At 39.0% G+C, this 19,686-nt stretch overlaps 1 protein-coding gene across 1 annotated transcript in view; it reads right to left on the reverse strand.

Moving 5' to 3' along the window:
• LOC139697077 (noggin-2-like) overlaps positions 1-19,362 on the reverse strand; it is a 216,810-nt gene extending 197,448 nt beyond the window's left edge. The window contains exon 1 of the mRNA XM_071595883.1: positions 19,194-19,362. The gene's annotated coding sequence lies outside the window, so the exon portion shown is untranslated. The remainder of the gene's footprint in view (positions 1-19,193) is intronic.
• Between the last annotated feature and the right edge of the window lie 324 nt (positions 19,363-19,686).

A 19,686-nucleotide genomic window follows, 5' to 3' on the forward strand; every position in this document is an offset into this window, starting at 1 on the left:
TTTCGCCGTTTTGCGGGATTTCGTGTTTGAATATATATATCTAGGAAATATTTTTGCATTCGTGATCTGCTGGATTCCGCCTTTCCCACCTCTCCTGTGTTCGTCCTTTATGTGTGTTCCTATCCCTTTTCCTTATATATGTTTCTGTATAAATGAGTATATATATATATATATATATATATATATATATATATATATATATATATATATATATATATATATATATATCTATGTATCAATCCATCACCGTTATGGGTGAATCGCCCTCGGGATTGCGGGAAAAAAAAGGGAAATTACAAAAACTCAAAAGATTTTAATTGTTTTTCCCGAAGGTGGTGGATAAATTTCCGAGATAAGCAATCGGATGAAATGAACCGGTGATATCCAACTGAGGAATTAATGATATCTTTTGACACTCTATTCTTTTGTTGGGACCGCTTAAGATATTCCAACGTCTCCTTCAAGCATTTCACTCCCGGAACAACAAACCTCCAACCCCCCTCCTCTCCTCTCCCCCCTAGAGACCCCGGCAGTAGTAATGGATGATGTAGCAGAATATAGCCTCAAGGATTGGAATTTAATATTCCAAGGCAAACCATCCCAAAGGTCTGGGCTGCTTGCTTACGTTTATGGCGAAGTTGCTTGTTTTATTAGAGTCACGCGATGAATTTATTACTCCCCTCGGTCACGCAAGAAATTCAAAGTGAAAAATAAAATTAGTATCTATTCTCACGACCTCCCGTAATAAGACCGAGAAGGATAGAGAGGTAATAATTGCCATTCATGTAGACGGCTTGAGTAAGCTTGATTAAATCGAGTCTGTTTCCGTTGAATTATAACCAAAACTCATGTGCTTACATCAACGTCTTTTTTTTATATGTAGCCGTGTGGCAATAAAAAACCAACACTTATCAAAGGATTGATTACATCATTAAGGGGATAAAAAAAACGCGCGACGGTATCACCCAGTTCTTTGCAATTAGTTTTTTTATAGTAACTAGAGTTTTTTTTGCATAATAATTGAATTATTTTCAGATTAAACAGAGACTTGACTGGACTTCTCGGTCAATTACGAGGGTTCGTAAATGGGTTAGTTTTGAAACGCGCCTCCATGGTAACTGGGTCTGCGTAGTGAAATTCATTCATTCATTCAAGGAATTCCGCGGATTGAGATAGAATCCGCAATACAAAGTGAGGCAGCATCACTTGCTGATTTAAAATCAAATCGACGAATTATGCTGTGCTTTTATCGTCAAAATAATTTGCGGCACCAAAAAAATGGATAGTAAAACTTTGTTAAAAAACTTGATTTGCATGACATTTTTTTTATCGCTCCACGTATTTGCCGGCACGGCGCATGAATTTCCATTAGGGTAAATTTTTTTGGCTCATAAAAGTCCGATTTAATTATAGAAAAGCATTCTCGTTATTTTCTCCCGAATAAATATTAATACGTATTATGGGGAAAGTTAACCATGCAGTAATGATTCGGGCTTATAATAATTCGATTTAACTTATAACACCCTAGAAATCATTTAAGACCCCAGACGGGACGACGAAATCGTTTCTTCATAAAGCAGGGCGATGAATCCGGCGGACGGGTATTCTAGTGGACGGTTAAATTCTTGTTTCTAACTCGTCGGTTGGAATTACTACCTTGATCAAAAATTTCCCGGAATTTATTCAAAAAATTAAAAATACAAGTTTATTCATCTAAATCTATATTGTCCCCTTCAAAGTAATCCCCATCGACTGCAACACACTTATGCCAGCGCTTGATCCAATCCTCGAAACATTTTTTATATTCGGTTTTCGGTATGTCCATCAGTGCTTCCTGCGATTTTTCCATTACTTCCTCTCGGCTGCTAAAACGCGTTCCCCGTAATGGTTTTTTAACTCGATTGAACAGAAAGAAGTCACAGGGAGCCAAATCAGGTGAATTCGGTGGCTGTTGGATGGTATTTGTTGCATTTTTCGTCAAAAAATTACGAATAATGATAGCACTGTGCGACGGTGCATTATCATGGTGCAAAATCCACGAGTTTTCTGCCCACATTTCTGGTCTCTTTCGGCGAATTGCTTCACGCAAACGTCTCATAACGCCCAAATAATACTCTTTGTTTACTGTCTGGCCTTCTGGCAAAAATTCATGATGCACTACACCGTTTTAATCCATGAAAACCGTCAGCATTGCCTTCTTTTTTGACTGAAAACGACGTGGTTTTTTTGGTCTCGGCTCATTTGGTGAACGCCATTCACTTGCCTGATGTCTGGATTGCGTGTCGTACTCATAAACCCACGTCTCGTCTCCAGTAATGATCCTTTTGATGAATGTGGGATCGGATTCAGCCTCGCAAATCATGTCTTTTGCGACGTCAACACGGTCTCTTTTTTTCATGAAATTGAGGTCTTTTGGCACCAACTTTGCTGCTACACGACGGAAACCCAAATCATTAACCACAATGTCTTGGGCGGATCCATAGGCAATGTTCAAGTCCTCCGCTATTTCTCTGATGGTTAATTTGCGGTTATTGACCAACATTTCTTTTACTTTATCAATTTTTTCACCGACTTTCGATGTCGATGGTCTGCCACTGCGTTCATCATCTTCGATTGACTCACGACCACTTCTGAACCGCTCGTGCCACTGGTAAACGACCGTTTTTTTTAGAGAATCGTTGCCGAAACTCTTTTCCAACATTTCCAACGTCCGTGCGCCACTAAATCCGTTTTTTACGCAAAATTTAATACAAGTTCGTTGTTGCAAATTTAAATCCATTTCTGAAATTGTAAAAAATCGCCAACACACACAGAGATAGATGTACTCTTGGCTACGTAACTTTTGCAAATGTCAAGTTATGACACTAAGATTTAAAGGGAATATCAACAACAGATGTACCAATTTAACAAAAAAAACAGAACTCAAATCGGAACGATGGGAGCGCCACACGGTGGTTATTCCGGGAACTTTTTGATCAAGGTAGTATATACGAAACAAATTCAATTTGGTTGAAGTCTTGAATATTCACAACTTCAGTATCATTGGTGTCCAATTGTTTTTAGTGTGACAGATGGTTATCTTACTTCGTGCATTAAGTATAAAAGTAGTAGGGATAGTTTGGTGATTATAATTAGAACAAATAGCGGTAAAACAACTGTTCAGGTCGTCTCTATCTTTTGATTACCTAAGAAGGTTCCGATATGTTTGCTTATTTCATGTTAATGATACTATCAAGTATCCAACTATTACAGCAATGTTCACTGGGATCATTATAGTATGGTCGTGAAAATTAATTGTTTGTTCTAGTATGGGTGATATTGCTTCTTTGGAATATTTGTTGTGCTCAAGTATCAATTTTTAATGGAAGAATTGAATCTTCATTCATGGGATTTAATTCCATGGCGTATTTCTAAAAAAATTGAAACTTTGTTAATAGTAGATGTTCCGAGAAGTCGACGAACCTCTTGTATCCTTGTATCAGGGTACTCATCCAATAAACACAGAGAGAGGGATTGTCACGTTACATTGGTAACACTGTCACGTTACATTGGTATGCTTAGCCATTGAGAGCTGAAATTACGCCAAAATCACCATTATAAGTGCACGGAATACGTGATTATGAAAATCATCGTTTTTACACCATGCTTAAGTTCGCGTATTACCAAAGAAAAAAAGATAACGATAGGTCAGCACATACACTAATAATACTCTGTAGCGGAAGTAGTTTTAGGGGAGGCGACCGACAGCTGAGGTCATTTGCACCATTAGGGATGGATAGGAAAGGTGGAAGGGTGGAAAGAAACCCGGTTTCGGCGTTAGCCTACTCTTGTCGAAAGGCGCCTAGGGGTCCGCAGTATAACGTCCCATCCGACGGGCTGCGTAATCACTGAAAGTGCTCTCCACAAAGCACCTCAAGTAGGGATCGGGATAAAGCTAGAAAAGATCTGTCGCCTCCAGGATTCTAACCCGGGCCCTCTGGGTGGGAAACAAATACGTTAGCCACCGCACCATCCCGACACCCCAATAATACGCTGATATGGAAACATCGAAAAACTTGAGCAATGACGTTGAAAATGTGTTATTATCCGTTACGCATTACTGGTGGAGAGATCATTCCAATAAAATTATTGAGATTAATTACACAAGAGATAGATTTAAGGTGTCATTTTTATCACGAACGATATCAGTGATCAGAATAAATCAACGTTTGTCCGACCGCGCGAGAAGGGTAAGGTGATATGGTTAAGGGTTGTCTGTTATGTGATCACCCCCTGCTGTGCCACACACCCTAGAAGTGGCTAACATTAACTGACACTAAAACTAAAAACAGGTCAAAATATATTTTTATCCCCCAAAGTGGAAAATCGGGAAACATTTTTTTCTTTTATTACAACGCATTAAGATTGCCATTAAGCTCTCGAGATGAATTTCATGAATGGACGTCCTGGCACCCTCAAGCTCCACCTCATTTTTCCGATAATGGGCACCACACGTGATTACCGTCCACTTTCAACGCGATCCTTATTACATAATAGGTTTAACAAGGGCGAGAGAGGACAATTTCGATCGAGTAACATGAGTGCCATTCCGATCGATATAAGTAAAAACGTATCGGTATGACTACGAATCGATTATCATTTCGCATAGTATATCGCTTGACCTGTGAAAAACCCTGCGAAATTAGTCTCCTTGTCCATCCCATCATGCCCCTCGTCCTAATACGAAATGAATTTTCAATTTAACCCAAGACGGGAGGAGGTTTGGACGGCGGAATGTGCGAGTCGTCGTGCGTGTTTGATAAAAAAAATTATGTGTAATTGTTATGCATCGGGAGAGTAGTCATTTCTTAAAATTGGTTGTTACGAATCGCGAGAATAAAATGTACTGAAAATTAATGGTGACGTATCGAGAGGAAGCAAAGTAATGCCTTCAAAGTAATTGTCATGTATAGAGAGAGAGAGTAGTAGGTATTTACCTGAAAGGCAATGGTTATCAATCGGGAGAGTGAAAAATAATTGAAACATAGTCGTTACATATACGTTACGTAAGTATAAGTTAGTGAAGAGTAATTTTAAGTAACGGGTGAGTAGGTAAAAACTAAAAAACGTTAAATTTTGGGAGAGTTAAGGTTTATGAAAAGTAATCGGTACATATCGATAAGCGAAAATGCTTGAATATTAACTATAGGGATAATCAAAAAAATCATGATAATTAATCGATACGTATCGGGAGTATAGAAAATACGTGTACAGTAACTGTAACGAATTGCTGTAAAAGTACAATATCCCCAAGAGGTAATCGTTAATCACTCGGGAAGTAAACACGTCTGAAAAGTTATCGTTACATAGCGTGAACGTAAAAAAACAATGTCCGAATGCGTCACCAGTAATCGAACCCGGGTCTTCAAAAATCCAACCCAGAAGTCCAAAGATCCACACTTCCAACTACCCAGCCTCCTGAATCATCAGTCACGTGACGCTATTATTCAATCTAGAAACATTTCCTGATCCAGTTCAACGGAGACGAGTGCTGAGTAATGGCATATCCGGCGTTGGCTATGGCGACCTGAATTTATCTCAAAATATTCGTTCATGGAACTGGTCTCTCTCCCATTAATAGTAATTCACATCGCGAAACAAAACTCTTTCAACGACAGCCCATTTATCATGAGCTTCCTTCCATTTGAGCGAATGTTTAAGCATCTTGGTGGAGTATAATGGTCATTGAGGCAAGATGATAGCCGTAGATTGGAGGCTTTTTTTTTAAATGTGGGTGTCGAGAAGGACGGAAAGAGTTTAATGGACGGAAAAGAAACGGAGAAGTGCTAGGCATGGTTAGAGAGGACGAGAGAGGAATTCTTTGGGAGGAATTCAGAGGAGGCAGGATAAGGTGGGTGCAGAGCATTTTGGGGTTGGCAGTGGGATGTTGAAGACTATGATGGAGGGTTTGAATGTTGAGTAGATGAAGTAGGGGCAGGTTTTGAATAGATATTTCGGAATAAATGAGGGAGACAGAAATTGTGGGGATTTTTGGTGAGAATGGGTAATTGTAATGCAAGGTTTGAGAGTTTTTATTTGGTGAGGTGTTAGGTGGGGCTTTGAATTTTAAACGAGGTTTTGATTTGGACACAGCGTAGACAGATTCATGTCCGGTAGAGAATATTATGTTTAATTATACTTTTAGTGAGTATCCATCCGTATATTTCATCACCACCATTATAGTGAGAGTTGCCATCAGAGGAGACGACCAATAGCCTTTCTAAGGGTATAGGTGAGTAATTCGGATTCAAGCGGTAGGGTATTTTTAGGGAATTATGAGTGAGGATTGGATAGAGAGATAAAGAGAGAGGAGCCCGAAACGACGCAATCAGCGTAATCTCCATAAAAATAAAGGCGCCAAGGGGTAACAAGATTTTAACGTTCCATTCGACGAACGGTGAACTGTGTGCTCTCCACATGAAACTCAAAATAGGACCTTTTAGACCTCTGCCAAGTCAAATTCATCAAAAATAGTTGAGTATCACGCCGCACCTACCCTTTTTCTCCTTTAATCGTTACAATCTTAAGAATCAGAATCGTATTTTTGTTTGAAGTCGAGTACTTCGTCATTGGACGGGAAGCGCTTCCCAAAAACAAATTTTTTTCAAGTTTGGGAACAGATGGAAGCCTGATGGTGCTAAATTAGGGCAATAGGGGGGGCGATAAAATGGTACCCCCGATTCCCGTAGTTTTCCCATCGCCAACGCACGTTTGTGAGTAGGTGACAGTAGGTTTTCCTAGTAAAAGATGATTTTTTTAATTCTTCAAGCCAGACCTCTTCTCGCGAACTTTAGCATTTGGCGCCGAACCACCGGCTTCCACCCACTGCTTTGACTGCTGTTTCGTCTCTGGCGTGTTGTGATGGACCCATGTCTCATCCATGGTGACAAGTCGCCGCACAGAATCGGGCGGTTCGCTCTAGAATCGGTCCAAACAATGCTGCGAAAATCGTTTGCGCATTTGATTTCGATCGGCATTCAGCAAATTCGGCACCCACCTTGGGCAGAGCTGTCGCATCTCAAAATTCTATGCGCAAGATGTTTCGCACCCTTTCTTCTGATATCCATACGGCCTCAGCTATCTCACTCAGCTTCACTCGCCTATCGTACAACACGATATTGTGCAACTTTTCGATGGTTTCCGGTGTGGTGGCGCTTTTCGGCCATCCTTCATATAGTGGGTCTACTTCGAGGGATGTGCGACTATGTTTAAATTCAGCTGCCCTCTTTTTAACGGTTGACATTAAAGGAGCATCAGGAGTCCCCGTATACTTTTTTCAACTTCGGTTGGATTTTCTCAGGGGTTAAAGCATCCAAAACGAAGAATTTTATGACCGCACGAAATTAAGTTTTTCCATTTTAATGAAAAACACGAAAGATGCCTACTGCAGCAATACGTGCAGACAAACTGCTTAAAAGAGCAATTTAAAAATTGCCTTGCGCACTAATGATACGTGCACTCGGGCATGAATCATAATTTTTCTCTGATTGGAACGTCATCTCTGTGTCAGGCGGATAACTTTTCACTTAACCCCCGGTATCTCAATCCATATCTCTTGTCCTGCTGGTCTTCAGGGATGCGTTTTGCAGAAGAGTGGCCAGCCGTTTGGGTAATTTGTGCTTATTTAGACTTCCATAACGTTTTGCTTTCATGAAGTGAAAATTTACGTTACAGGATGTTATCCACTGTTGCGACTGCGTAGATAAGTATGGAAAATAGGATTAGCAGTTGGGTCCGATCGGAAATTAAATTTCCGTAGACTCCATGTTCTTTTCTCCCCTTATTAAATATAATGCGATGCTACAATCATCCCCTCCGTGTGAGAGTTGCAATATTTTTATTCATATAATGTTTTCAGCGTACGTAGTTTCCTTAAATTCAGTTCGCTGGGGTAGGATTTTGATATTTTAACTCACCTGCGATTGGTCGTAGGCATTTGCGGTGTTTGCTGAAAAATTTTTTAGAAACTATCCAACTGCTGCAATAAGTATTTGGATTTGAAAAAAGAGTTAATTTATCGCATTTTTATCCATGTTGTTTTAATTAAAAACCCTTTTTTCTTGACTTTGAACTGGCCTGAAGAGAATCCGGGCGATTTTCATCCGATGACACGTTTCCCTGTATCCCTCCGCTTGCCTCATTTCGTATCGTATACGCCTCTGCTCTGTCTCTATCTTGGATTCGGTGCGGCGAACAATTGCGTGAACAAAATTACGCTACAATAAGTCCGTGTTCTTGGGCGTATCCTTATGTGTAAGTAATCTAATATTCGTCTAATTCTCGTCTTGATTCGACTTTCTAATGGAGTCGAATTTTCTCGAAATTCGACTTGAACAATTTTGGATTCCCTTGGTGTTCCTTGTGTTTTTTTTCCCGCCATATTTGTTAAACGAATCTGAAACTATTTTCGATAATCCTAAAACTTAATATTTCCCCCACGACCGATAAGTACGACAGGCTTCTAGGAAGTTATATATTTTTTTTTTTAGATTTTGGTCGTGAAAATTAATTTTTCGCGTTGGAATAGTTGCGTTTTGTTTTCCTTTGTTTATTTTTTTTCAAAATTTCCAATTATCCTATCGACAGACTTCAACCCACGTGGCTTGTAATTCTTTCCATCCAATTCAATCACAAATGTAAATTTTCAATAAATCGTAAATCGAATCACAAATGTAAATATCAATGAATTTCTTTAAGATTCTATGATCGCCCTGTTTCGCTCTATTCGTCGCCTAGGAAGATCTTCAGTATACTTTTTTAATTGATTTTATTTTATGCATCAGAATATTTTTGTTTATACACATATATTTTTTATTTATCTTTGTTTTTAAACAAAAACTGATTTTCGATTGACATCAATCATGTATATCGCCGAAAAAAAAATTCGCTTATTTCCACACGCGTGAATCTGTCGGAAACTTCACTTGCGATGATCGAGTTTTGAGCTATGAATTTTTTTCCACAAGGTTCCAATTTCTCTTAACTAGAGGTATCGCTGTTCACCAGAGGCTCTTTGACATATCGAAGTTCAATTTTCATTTGTTCTTTGCCCTCGGTTTGCCGTAGGTGCAATATCTTATGGTTAGTGTTAAGTTTCGCCAAAAAAGTCTCTTTGCTATTCAACCCTTCCGTCAACGTCTTATCTTATTCTGTATGTCCACTGTTTGTATTTTATTCTCTTGTAAACAAGACTGAAAAATAATTTTGTGAGTTCCTTGTTGTTTAGTGTTGTCCACCCTCATTATGTGTCCAAAGAAATCAACTCTCTTGTTTTCCTAATTTTATTCGAAATCTTTTCCGTGTTTTTTTTCTTGGGAATGTCTTCGTCGTCTCAAATCCCCTCGTTCTATTTTCAACGGCACCGAATGTTTTCCTCGAACATTTCTCCCTTTCTTCCCCATCTCTTCCACTCTTATCGAATTCACCGAGAACACGCATTCTACAGCGTATAGACCTTCCTTATTAATTGCTCCAATGCTGCGTGGCAACTGATATTGGTTTCCCTCAAGAGATTCTTCTCTTTGTAGATATACGTATCCTTAGTCCTTGCTGTTCTTTCAGTTAATCGTTTTTTCAAACCAGAACTTTTATAGAACACGATAAAATGCATTCATTGTAGAATTTTAAAATACGGGATTTTATCTTCACTTTCCATTCTGTTTGTGTCGATTTACACAACGACGTCCCCCAGTAGATACACGCATTCCCATGGGTCCGCATCTCAATACTGGTAGGGTTTGACCGGGCGTAGGCTAGAGTGATCTGATCTGTTGTCTCCGGCGTAATTTTATGGAATTTACATAATATATTGAAATAAAATGAAACTATTGACTTTATAATTCCATTATATATATATATATATATATATATATATATATATATATATATATGTATGTATGTATATATATATATATATATGTATGTATGTATATATATATATATATATATGCATATATAAATATATATAAATATATGGGGATCGGGATTGGTGCGGTAGCCATCGTACTGGCTTCCCACCGAGAGGGCTCGGGTTCAAATCCCGGCGGTGTTGAATATTTTTCAGGGGTATCTCGATGCCTGCTTGAGGTGCTTTGTGGAGGGCACTTTGCGTGAATACACCGTCCGTCGGATGGGACGTTAAGCTGAGGACCCCTTGGCGCATTCCGTAAAGACGTAAAGAGTAGGCTATCGCTGACGCCAGGTTTCTCTCTACCCTTCATCCTTTCCTGTCCATCCCCTATGGTGCAAATGACCTCAGCTGTCGGTCGCCTCCTTTAAATACTGCTATATACATATATATATATATATATATATATATATATATATATATATATTTTTTTTTTTTTTTTTCTATATAAATTTGTCTCCAGCGTTACTTTATGGAAGTTAAACAAATTATTGAAATGAAATTATTGACTTTGTAAATTCCTCAGAAAAAGTGCGTGGAATTTCAAAGCCAATTACTTCATTTCATTTTAATTGAGTGATCTGATTAAAAATATGGTCTTGGGAGATCAAAGGTGGGATTTTCGAGGATTTATAATTGAGCTTCGGGATGATCACACTATCAGATATAAATAACCAACAGTTATGATAACACTACATCAAATCGTTTTAGTATATATTACGGTGAGCGACAGACGGCTGAAGTTATTATGTGCTATTAGGGGATAAATGAGAGATTTAGTGGAGGTAGGATATTCAGAGAATGTGGGAAGACTGAGTGGAGAGAGAGAAATTTGATCCCCTCGCCCACCATACCTAACATTTCCTCATTTGTTTTCCTTTTTTTGGTCCATCTCACCTTCTCGATCCTTCTCCGCACCCACATTATCTCAAAAGACTCCAATCTAAAGCCTTAAGTCTTTCTTCAATGACCTTGTTTCCGACGCCGTACATAACTACGCCCCATATCAAAATTTCGACCAGCATTTTCGTAAAATCTCTGTCCCTGTCATCAACTCCCTCCTCGTTGTAAAAGCTTCTTTGCTTCACACAATTCTTCTTCTTATTCCTCCATTATATTGGCCACCTTGGTTCAAAAAATTTCGAGATAGGTAAATTGCTTCAACTACTCTAGTTTAAGAGCAACTTTATTTAAAACCGCATAAACCTCAGTTTGTTTAAAACAATTGTTATCCCATATCAGTCGCACTAATTTTCTAATCTTCTCAGTAATGATTCAACCCTTTGGCTGATTGGCTAACTTGATCGGTTTATTACTCATAATAATAAATGTGGTCCGTATGTCCAACTCCTTGAGTGCACGGTCGGCGAATCCATTCGTAGGGAAGATTTTCGGATAGCGCGAGGAGATAACAAGATAGCCGTCGCTCCAATAAATAAACACGCGACCCCCACCCGACCGATCACTTTATTAAAAGATATGACACCCGGCGGAGTGGCGGTAAATGGTATAGGGTAGGAGGATCGGGAGCGAGTAGTGGGAAATAACCAACGATATTTACGGCGGCCGGTCCGTTCCGTCGCGTCGACTCGAACGGGACCGCGTTAAAAGGAGGGGAGATATGTATAGTATATCGGCAAGGTCCACTTTTCGGAATGACGGGTGTAGAGGCGGAGCTAGGGAGAATGAATTTGCGAGAAAATCTTCCGTTCTTTGACTCGACTCGAAAATCAGTTGAGATCAAATTTAGACGAAATGGATTTCGAAGATGGAGTGAAAGAGAGAGATGAAGAAAGAAAATTGTTTCGGGACCCCCGACAGAAGTGAAGGGGTTTTTGTTATTCGTGGCATAAAAAGCTATATTATGATATGGAGATACTACTAATAAGTCAGCTGAGTGTAATTAATGGGTTGAAATGTTAGCAACAATTAAGCTGCATCTGCGACCGAAACTGAAACCTATGAGTGTGTGTATATATATAATATAAATACATATATATATATATATATATATGTATATGAATACATATGTATCTATGTATGTATATGAATACATATGTATCTATGTATTTATATATAGAAATATTTATATATATATAACTATAAACACAGTAATCAACACGAAGGTCGGTTTGGTAGGTGATGGTGGAGTTCACCCAGTACTAAGCCCGACGGCGTGTGAAATTCACACAACAGGGTAGGGGGGCCAGTTCCTTTCCCTGTGCCGGTTATGGTTCCCAGAAAGATCTGACACTCGAAAAATCACTAGCTTGGGTGAAGCTGCAGGTGCCCAGAGTTTCTTGCCCAGGAATCGAACACGGGACCCTCCGGTCAATAGTCCAACGCGCGACTACCGCAACCCACACACACACACACACACACACATATATATATATATATATATATATATATATATATATATATATATATATATATATATATATATTATATATATATATATATTTTTTATATATATATACCGGCACACATATGTTTATATCGTATGTGTATGAAAATATATACAAACAGATACTCATATAGACACTCGCATATATGTATATAACACAGTAATTAACCCGAAGGTCGGTTTAGTAGTTCACCCAGTACTAAGCCCGACGGCGTATGAAATCCACACATTAAATTATATATATATATATATATATATATATATATATATATATATATATATATATATATATATATGGACACACACACACACATAATGATCTGTGTCCATTTAAAACCGACCTTAACCGATAGAATATCCGTAAAAATAATAAAAAACTCTCTACTTTGGAACTTGGTGCTAATACATTATAATTTATTGAAAGGTAATCCATTATATTGTATCGCATTCTTGTTGGTAAAAATATTTTCGACTTGAGACCAATTTTGCCAAATGATTTTAAACTGTCACCACTCTAGTGATTTGGATTTAAACGTTTTACGCTCCAGTAATAACTGAGGTGAGCTGAACGCTCTTGAAGTAGATATTTTGAAAATAGTTGGTGTCCCTGAAGTGCCCCGTGTCAATAAATACCTACTATATATTGCCTTTACCCCTATCCTTGCAGCAGTTGCACAGTCGGGTCGCTTCTCTGAACTTATTGTTTTCTTCCTTCCGCTTTTTTCCCTCTCCTCTACGTTCATTATAGAATAGGTTAGCTTTTTCCTTTTCCTCATCTAATGATGATTATAATGCATGTGTGTGGAATACGTGCGAAATTTTTACTGTGGTCCTGTAAAATTTCCAACAATAAATTAATAATACACACTGCATACTTAACCTGCACAATTCCTTTGAGAATCTAATTTGTCATCTTCCGCAAACATATGTAGATGTCTAACAATATTATTTTTTAATTTGTGAAACGTGCCATTTTTAATAGCTATTACTCCTTAAGTTTGAATGTGAGGATACGTTTGATAGTATCCGATGGATATGCTTTGCCACCCTTAACACTATACCCAATTCACGTGCAAATTATACCTGTTAGTGGCCACGAGGGTAAGTTTTGGCACGTTTTCGCCAGCATGCCACAAGTGAAACTTAAACCTCGTAATGCCCCATGACCCGCATTAAGTATCCTGAAAAGGTAATATTCTTCCCCAACAAAAGACCATGATGGCCAGCATACAATCGCCTGCGATCCGTTACAAAATTTTTTAAACACTCAGCACACTGATACGAGTGCATCAGAGAGAGGGCTGATCATGTTCAGGGTGAGGATGAGAGTTGAACCACAAAGATAGTGATGAAGCGTAATTTATTTGAGGGAAGAAATGATAGACTTTTGCAGATGAAATTGTCAAAGATGAGGAGTATCATAAAAAGCCACATGAATAGGGAGCATTTATGTAAATCTGTGTAAATTTCTACATGTAGATGAAAGACGATTTCAAGGTTGTAGAAGCTTGAGAAAAACTTTTTTTAAAGGAATTGTAATCTGTACGTCACAGGGGTAAAACAGGGCCCCCTACACTGATGTGTGAATTTCACACGCCGTATAGGGCTTTGAGTACTGGGTGATCTCTGCCATCACCTAATAAACCGACGTTCGGGTCGATTACTGTGTTATGGTTTATATATATATATATATATATATATATATATATATGTGTGTGTGTGTGTGTGAGTGTGTGTGTGTGTGTGTCTGTGTGTGTGTGTGCGTATAAAAAATTGATTAAAACAATACAGAAACCAAGAAAGGACACTCACATACGTAGTTTTGACGTTTCGACGGCACGGCCATCATCATTAGAATTATAAATGTCGTAATCAATGTTATTATATATTTTTGCGTCACCGAAGAGCATTCTTAAGTCAAGAAGAGAGGAATCTTCATGGAGAGAATTCTACGGCAAAGAATAACTAGATGAATAGGGCACACGTTGAGGCACAATAAATTTGTTAGGAACATAATTGAAGGGAAGAGCAGGAGTACATAGGACAGAGGACAAATTAAGAAGGGCATAAAAATAGAAGCTTTAAGGGGATAAGAGGGAATTAAAACTGAAGAAGAAGACTATTATTAATTAAAACTGTAGAAGAGAACGAATGGGAAAAATATTTTGAATGTGACAGGGACGAAGGAAGTACGTATGTAAGGATAGACGACAGAATGGAGAAAACTAGTTTGAAAAAATTAATTTTCCTGAAATAACTTAAAATGGTACATTTCTTGTGACTCTACCTATCCCGGAAGGAAGACCAAAGAAGAAAAAATCTCCTCATGACCTTCGCGAGGAACTTACTAATGCACGGAAGTGAGATATGGATTCTTTGTCTCAGCTCGAAGAAGGAGAATTGAGGCCTCTGAGATGTGGTGCCCTAGGAGTTTCTTGATGTTATCTTTGGAAGATAGGGTGACTGACGAAGAGGTACGACAGAGAGCAGAAGAAATGCCGCGTCGGTGGAACGCAAGGAGAAAGAGACGAAACTCCTTGATAGGTCACATCTACGTATATACCTACTACGTATGTGTTTTTAGTATATATATATATATGCTATCTGAATGTGCGCGCGGAAAATTCCGTTCCTGATTCAAGCCATTATGTGTGTAAAAGAATACCATAACAATCTCTATTGTTGCCATGGAAACTGATACTTGTGATTTTTTTTAAAGAGAAACGACTCTGATACTTTAAAAAGAAACAATGGTTGATGAAATGAGATAAATTGAGGAAGAACCAACGTCCGGCGTCCCACAAGGAAGTGGCTCACAAAACATCCTGGCCCATAATAGTTCCTGGTTTAATTTACTTGTGTTTCGGCAAAAACTCATTCCTTAACTGTCTTCGTCATATTTTCATATCACCAGTATCTTACTCTTCGCGCGCAATTGATTATTTAGACAGCGACGGAAATATAATACGCACATGTTTGCTTAAACATAACCGTCCATAGCTCTCTCTTGCCAATAAAAATGCACATATACTCGTACGATAACGAATTGAATAGACACCATAAATGTCTTAAACGCTGCAGGATTACATTTCTGTAATTATTTCCTTTTTTCTGTCCGGGAATACACGACAGAGAATACTACTACGGTGAACTAGCCCATTTCTTATCTGTGCTACGCGCAGTTTATGAATTAAAGCTAAGCCCGATTGATGTTTGAGAAACTGGAGTCTATTAATAACATATTACGGTAAGCCTTTGTCTTTCTGAAAAATCGCATAAAGTTCCTTATGTGTGTATATTTATACATATATATATATATATATATATATGTATATATATATATGTATGTATATATAACCATAAATAAAGTAATCAACCCGTAGGTCGGTTCGGTAGGTGATGGTAGAGTTCATCCGGTACTAAGCCCGACGGCGTGTGAAATTCACACCAGGGTATGGGGGCCAGTTCCTTTCCGTGTGCATATATTAATATATAATAAATAAATATATATATATTCATACATACATACACACACACATTCAAACACGAAATCCCGCCACTTGGCGAACAAATATTCATTCATGTGGAAATAGATATAAGGAAAACGGAATCGGAGTACATTAGAAGACAAGTGGGGAAGGCGAGTACATTACAGGACAAGTGGGGAAGGCGGAATCAGGAAAATCACTAGTGCAAAAATTTGCAGTTTAGAGCATCGAAAGATCCGGTGTTCAAGTCCCGGTCAAGGAAATATTTTTGTACTTGTTATCTGCTCGATTCCGCCTTGTCGGATCAGCAGAGAGGATGGGGAGGTGGTTGAGAGGTCGGATCTGCAGGAACGGGCGTCGCCTCTTCACGCGCAATATTTTACTGCCATCACGTCGACCGCACGCGTAATGGTATCGCCGCGAGAACACAAGGTCCACCGTTTTCATTCGGGCGTTTTCCCTGCCGCGGCACTCGGAGAATCGCTACTGGAGGAACATGTATATTTTTTTCTCTTCTCTCTCTCTCCCCCTGTGGAACGATTACGAGAACTATTTGGCACTGCCGTCCCAAAAAGATCCCACGCGATCCGATCCTTCCATAAATACTTAATGGGACACTCTTTCTTTAACCGAATCGAAGTTTGAACTTGTAAACATGCAAATGCGAAACTTCATTTTACTTTGGGAGCCCCCAGTGGAATATTTCGAGGATATATAATGTACAATTACTTTGACAAATATTATCAAATTTTTTTTACTGTTTTCCATCTGAAGTAATTCAGTTTTTTTAGTAAATTCAGGTTATCATTTCTAGGAATCTTTCGTCGCATCGCAAACGTTCCTGATATCTTCATTCCTTTTTAACTCTTTGCACTGAGAGATATCATCGCTCCTACCTCTCCGTTTCCCTCTTCTTCTTGTTGAAGTGTTCTCCATAGGCTTCTTCAGATTCATCCATACTTCAAAGGATTTCTTAATTCGTCACTCTCGTCTATTCTTTTCATTTTCATGCTAAATTTACACCCCCTTAAAGTCCTCTCCTCTGCCCCTCCTCCCATCTTCGTCCACGCCTCACATCCTCAGAAAGGGGAGACTTCATACGAGTATGTTAGTTTTCATGAAACACTCTCTTAAACTCGTCCACTTGTTCCAGTGTGTCTTTCCCTCTAGTCTTACTTTGAATGCTATCTTTCCTACTCCGACTACGGACCATTACCTTAGTTGTAATATTATTTGCCTTGAGGAGATTGTACTTTCCTAATCTCCTTCACGATTATGGCTATTATTCTTATCAGGCATTGTTTCTTTACTGTAAACATAGATATTCTCATTCGCAAACTTACATTTCTCCGTGTATTCATATCGCAGTATGTTACCTTTTCGAAGAACTCGTTCATTCTTACTCGATAATACCTCGTGCATCTAATTTCGTCATTTATGTACTGAAGTGCACATTCGTTTTTCTGTAAACAATTTTTCTTTTAGTTGAACATTGTAATATTTTTTTAGCATGTGCATTGTGGTATTTAGTTGTTATGTAATATTTTAATTATAATTACCAACATTTTATGAAGGCATTTCCAAGAATATGACAGAGGAATATTTGCTCATCTAAAATGACACGAGGTTAAGGAGACACACTTTAACGGAAGTAGAGTTCGTTTTGATGAGAAAATAATTCACGCTCGACGATGTGATTATTTGCGTAATAACTCCATTTGCAAACGTAAGCCGACGTGTCGTCCTGCGTTGAATAGTCAGTTGGCTGAGGATTACTTTCAGAAGAAGGAAATATTGGACTACAAATAAGTCATGTCAGTACATGGGACCATAGTGTTGGAGTGAGCATATCACGCTCGAATACTTACTATATTCTGCACGGTAGGTGATCTTTGAGAAGAATAATTCGCTCCATTCGTTATCTGTCATTTTCAACCTTGGCTCAACACCTTGTAAGGATCGCATATCGAAACCATTGCAGCGTGGAAGCGAATGTTATACGAAATAGTAAAACGATAATTTATTTGTTTCATCTTGCAGTTATGGTAACCGCTGTCGTTTCGCTCTTAAAACATTCGTCCACCCTTACCCCACTGCACAGAATATATTAAGGTATCTCTCTCCCTCTCTCCTTTTCTCTCTGTGGTCGAATTGGCTTAGATGACATTTTTATAACCCTCGGATGCTATCCTCGTCTTGAAACGATACTCCCACGGTTTGGAAGCCTTTTACACTATTCTGTGGTGCTGAGACATAGCCCAATTCAAGTGTAAACGGTATAGGAAACCTTATCATTGTGGCCTCATGACCGTCATGTACATAAAGTGAGAACAACTCTGGAGAATTGCTGTGTGTCTCCCCATCAGAAGGAAATAAAAATAATATTAGGAAATAATTAATTTATAGAATCAAAAAAAATTGAACTAAAATGGCGAGGAAAGAATGTTTTAAATGGTTCAAAAAATGAGCAAACGTTCCATGATAAAACTATCAGAAAAAATGACAAGAAATAATTTTGGATAAAAAATTTGAAAACACTAAAACATATTGTAAAAAAACAAAACAAAATAATAATAATTTTTCACAAGACTTAGTGATAGCACACAAAAAGAAGTAATTAAGGTACTTTGAAGTGATAGCAATATAGAAATAGTCTTGGGGATGGATATTCGGTGAAACTTCCACAGCCAAATTAATACCAACTGTTGTTATTTTATTGCTACCTTCAGTGGATAGAATATTTTATTCATAATCTTAGGATTTCAGGCGTAACTTTGTGGAAATCGGTGTAACGTTCAAATAAGCGACAAGTATTCTCAGTAAATTTTGGCCGTGGGTGGCCTGAAGATGGCTTATTAAGGAATCTTAATACGTAATCTTAATTTATCAAGATAGGTTCTCCTTCACCAAAGACAAAATTAATTCCCCCCTACTATGGATCCCTGATATTATTTTAAAACCTTAAATATTCCTCTGTTATTTTCTATGATTGCCATTTCGGACGATGCATTTTTAGGCGTTGAATTAGCTATTGTAAGCCTATGTCATATCACCTCATCGCCATGTTGTTGACGTTAAGCTGTCGTTAAGGAACTCATCTTTCAACTTTATTTCTAAAAAAAATGGAGGCCTCACATTTTGGTTTTCCCTCGTTTGTCTAAGATCCACAGAGAACAAAATTGGTAAAGTAAATTATGCATAAGAAAATCATCTTTAACCTGCAATTTTCCTTCAACTGAAACTCGGTGTTTCCACTGGTCGCCACGCCAATCGCAACCTGGATCGTACCGACTCCGGCTGCGTTGCCATAGTCACCAACTCCTGTTGTAGTAAAAGCCCACGGTTCACTCACCTTAGCGGCGTGACAGTTGCACTGGTTGCATCCCGTGTTGGTGGTCAGTGGTCTCTGGTCGATTCAGTTTCAGCGAACCTCCGCCACCGCTGGCAAAGACCTCCGGACCTCGACCTTCTTTGACCGCCGACGGCATCATCGCCCACCGACTCCGCGGGGCCATCGGCGGGGTCGGGACGGCCACCTTCGGAGACCCTTGGCCCAGCCCGGATGGCTGACTCGTCTGTGACCCTCCTTACTTCCCGAGTGGACACCACTCTATAACCCCTTCCACTCACCCTCCAGGGAAATGTACGACGGCCCCCGGTCGGATACGTCTGGAAGGCTCCTGGGAGGGTTGCTGTGGGAGTGGGTGGTCGTGTTCCTCAAGGTTTGCGGGTGGGAGGGAGGGTTTGGTGCAGGGATAAGGTCAGAGGGCGTCGGGAAAGAGGGGAAGGTTTGGGGGGTTTGCTTCGGCGGTTGTGCTGAGAAGGGCCCCTCAGGAAACGAGTAT

This window comes from Hetaerina americana, unplaced genomic scaffold, assembly GCF_022747635.1.
Source record: "Hetaerina americana unplaced genomic scaffold, ioHetAmer1.1.p SCAF_1, whole genome shotgun sequence".
In the NCBI taxonomy this organism is placed as follows: domain Eukaryota; kingdom Metazoa; phylum Arthropoda; class Insecta; order Odonata; family Calopterygidae; genus Hetaerina; species Hetaerina americana.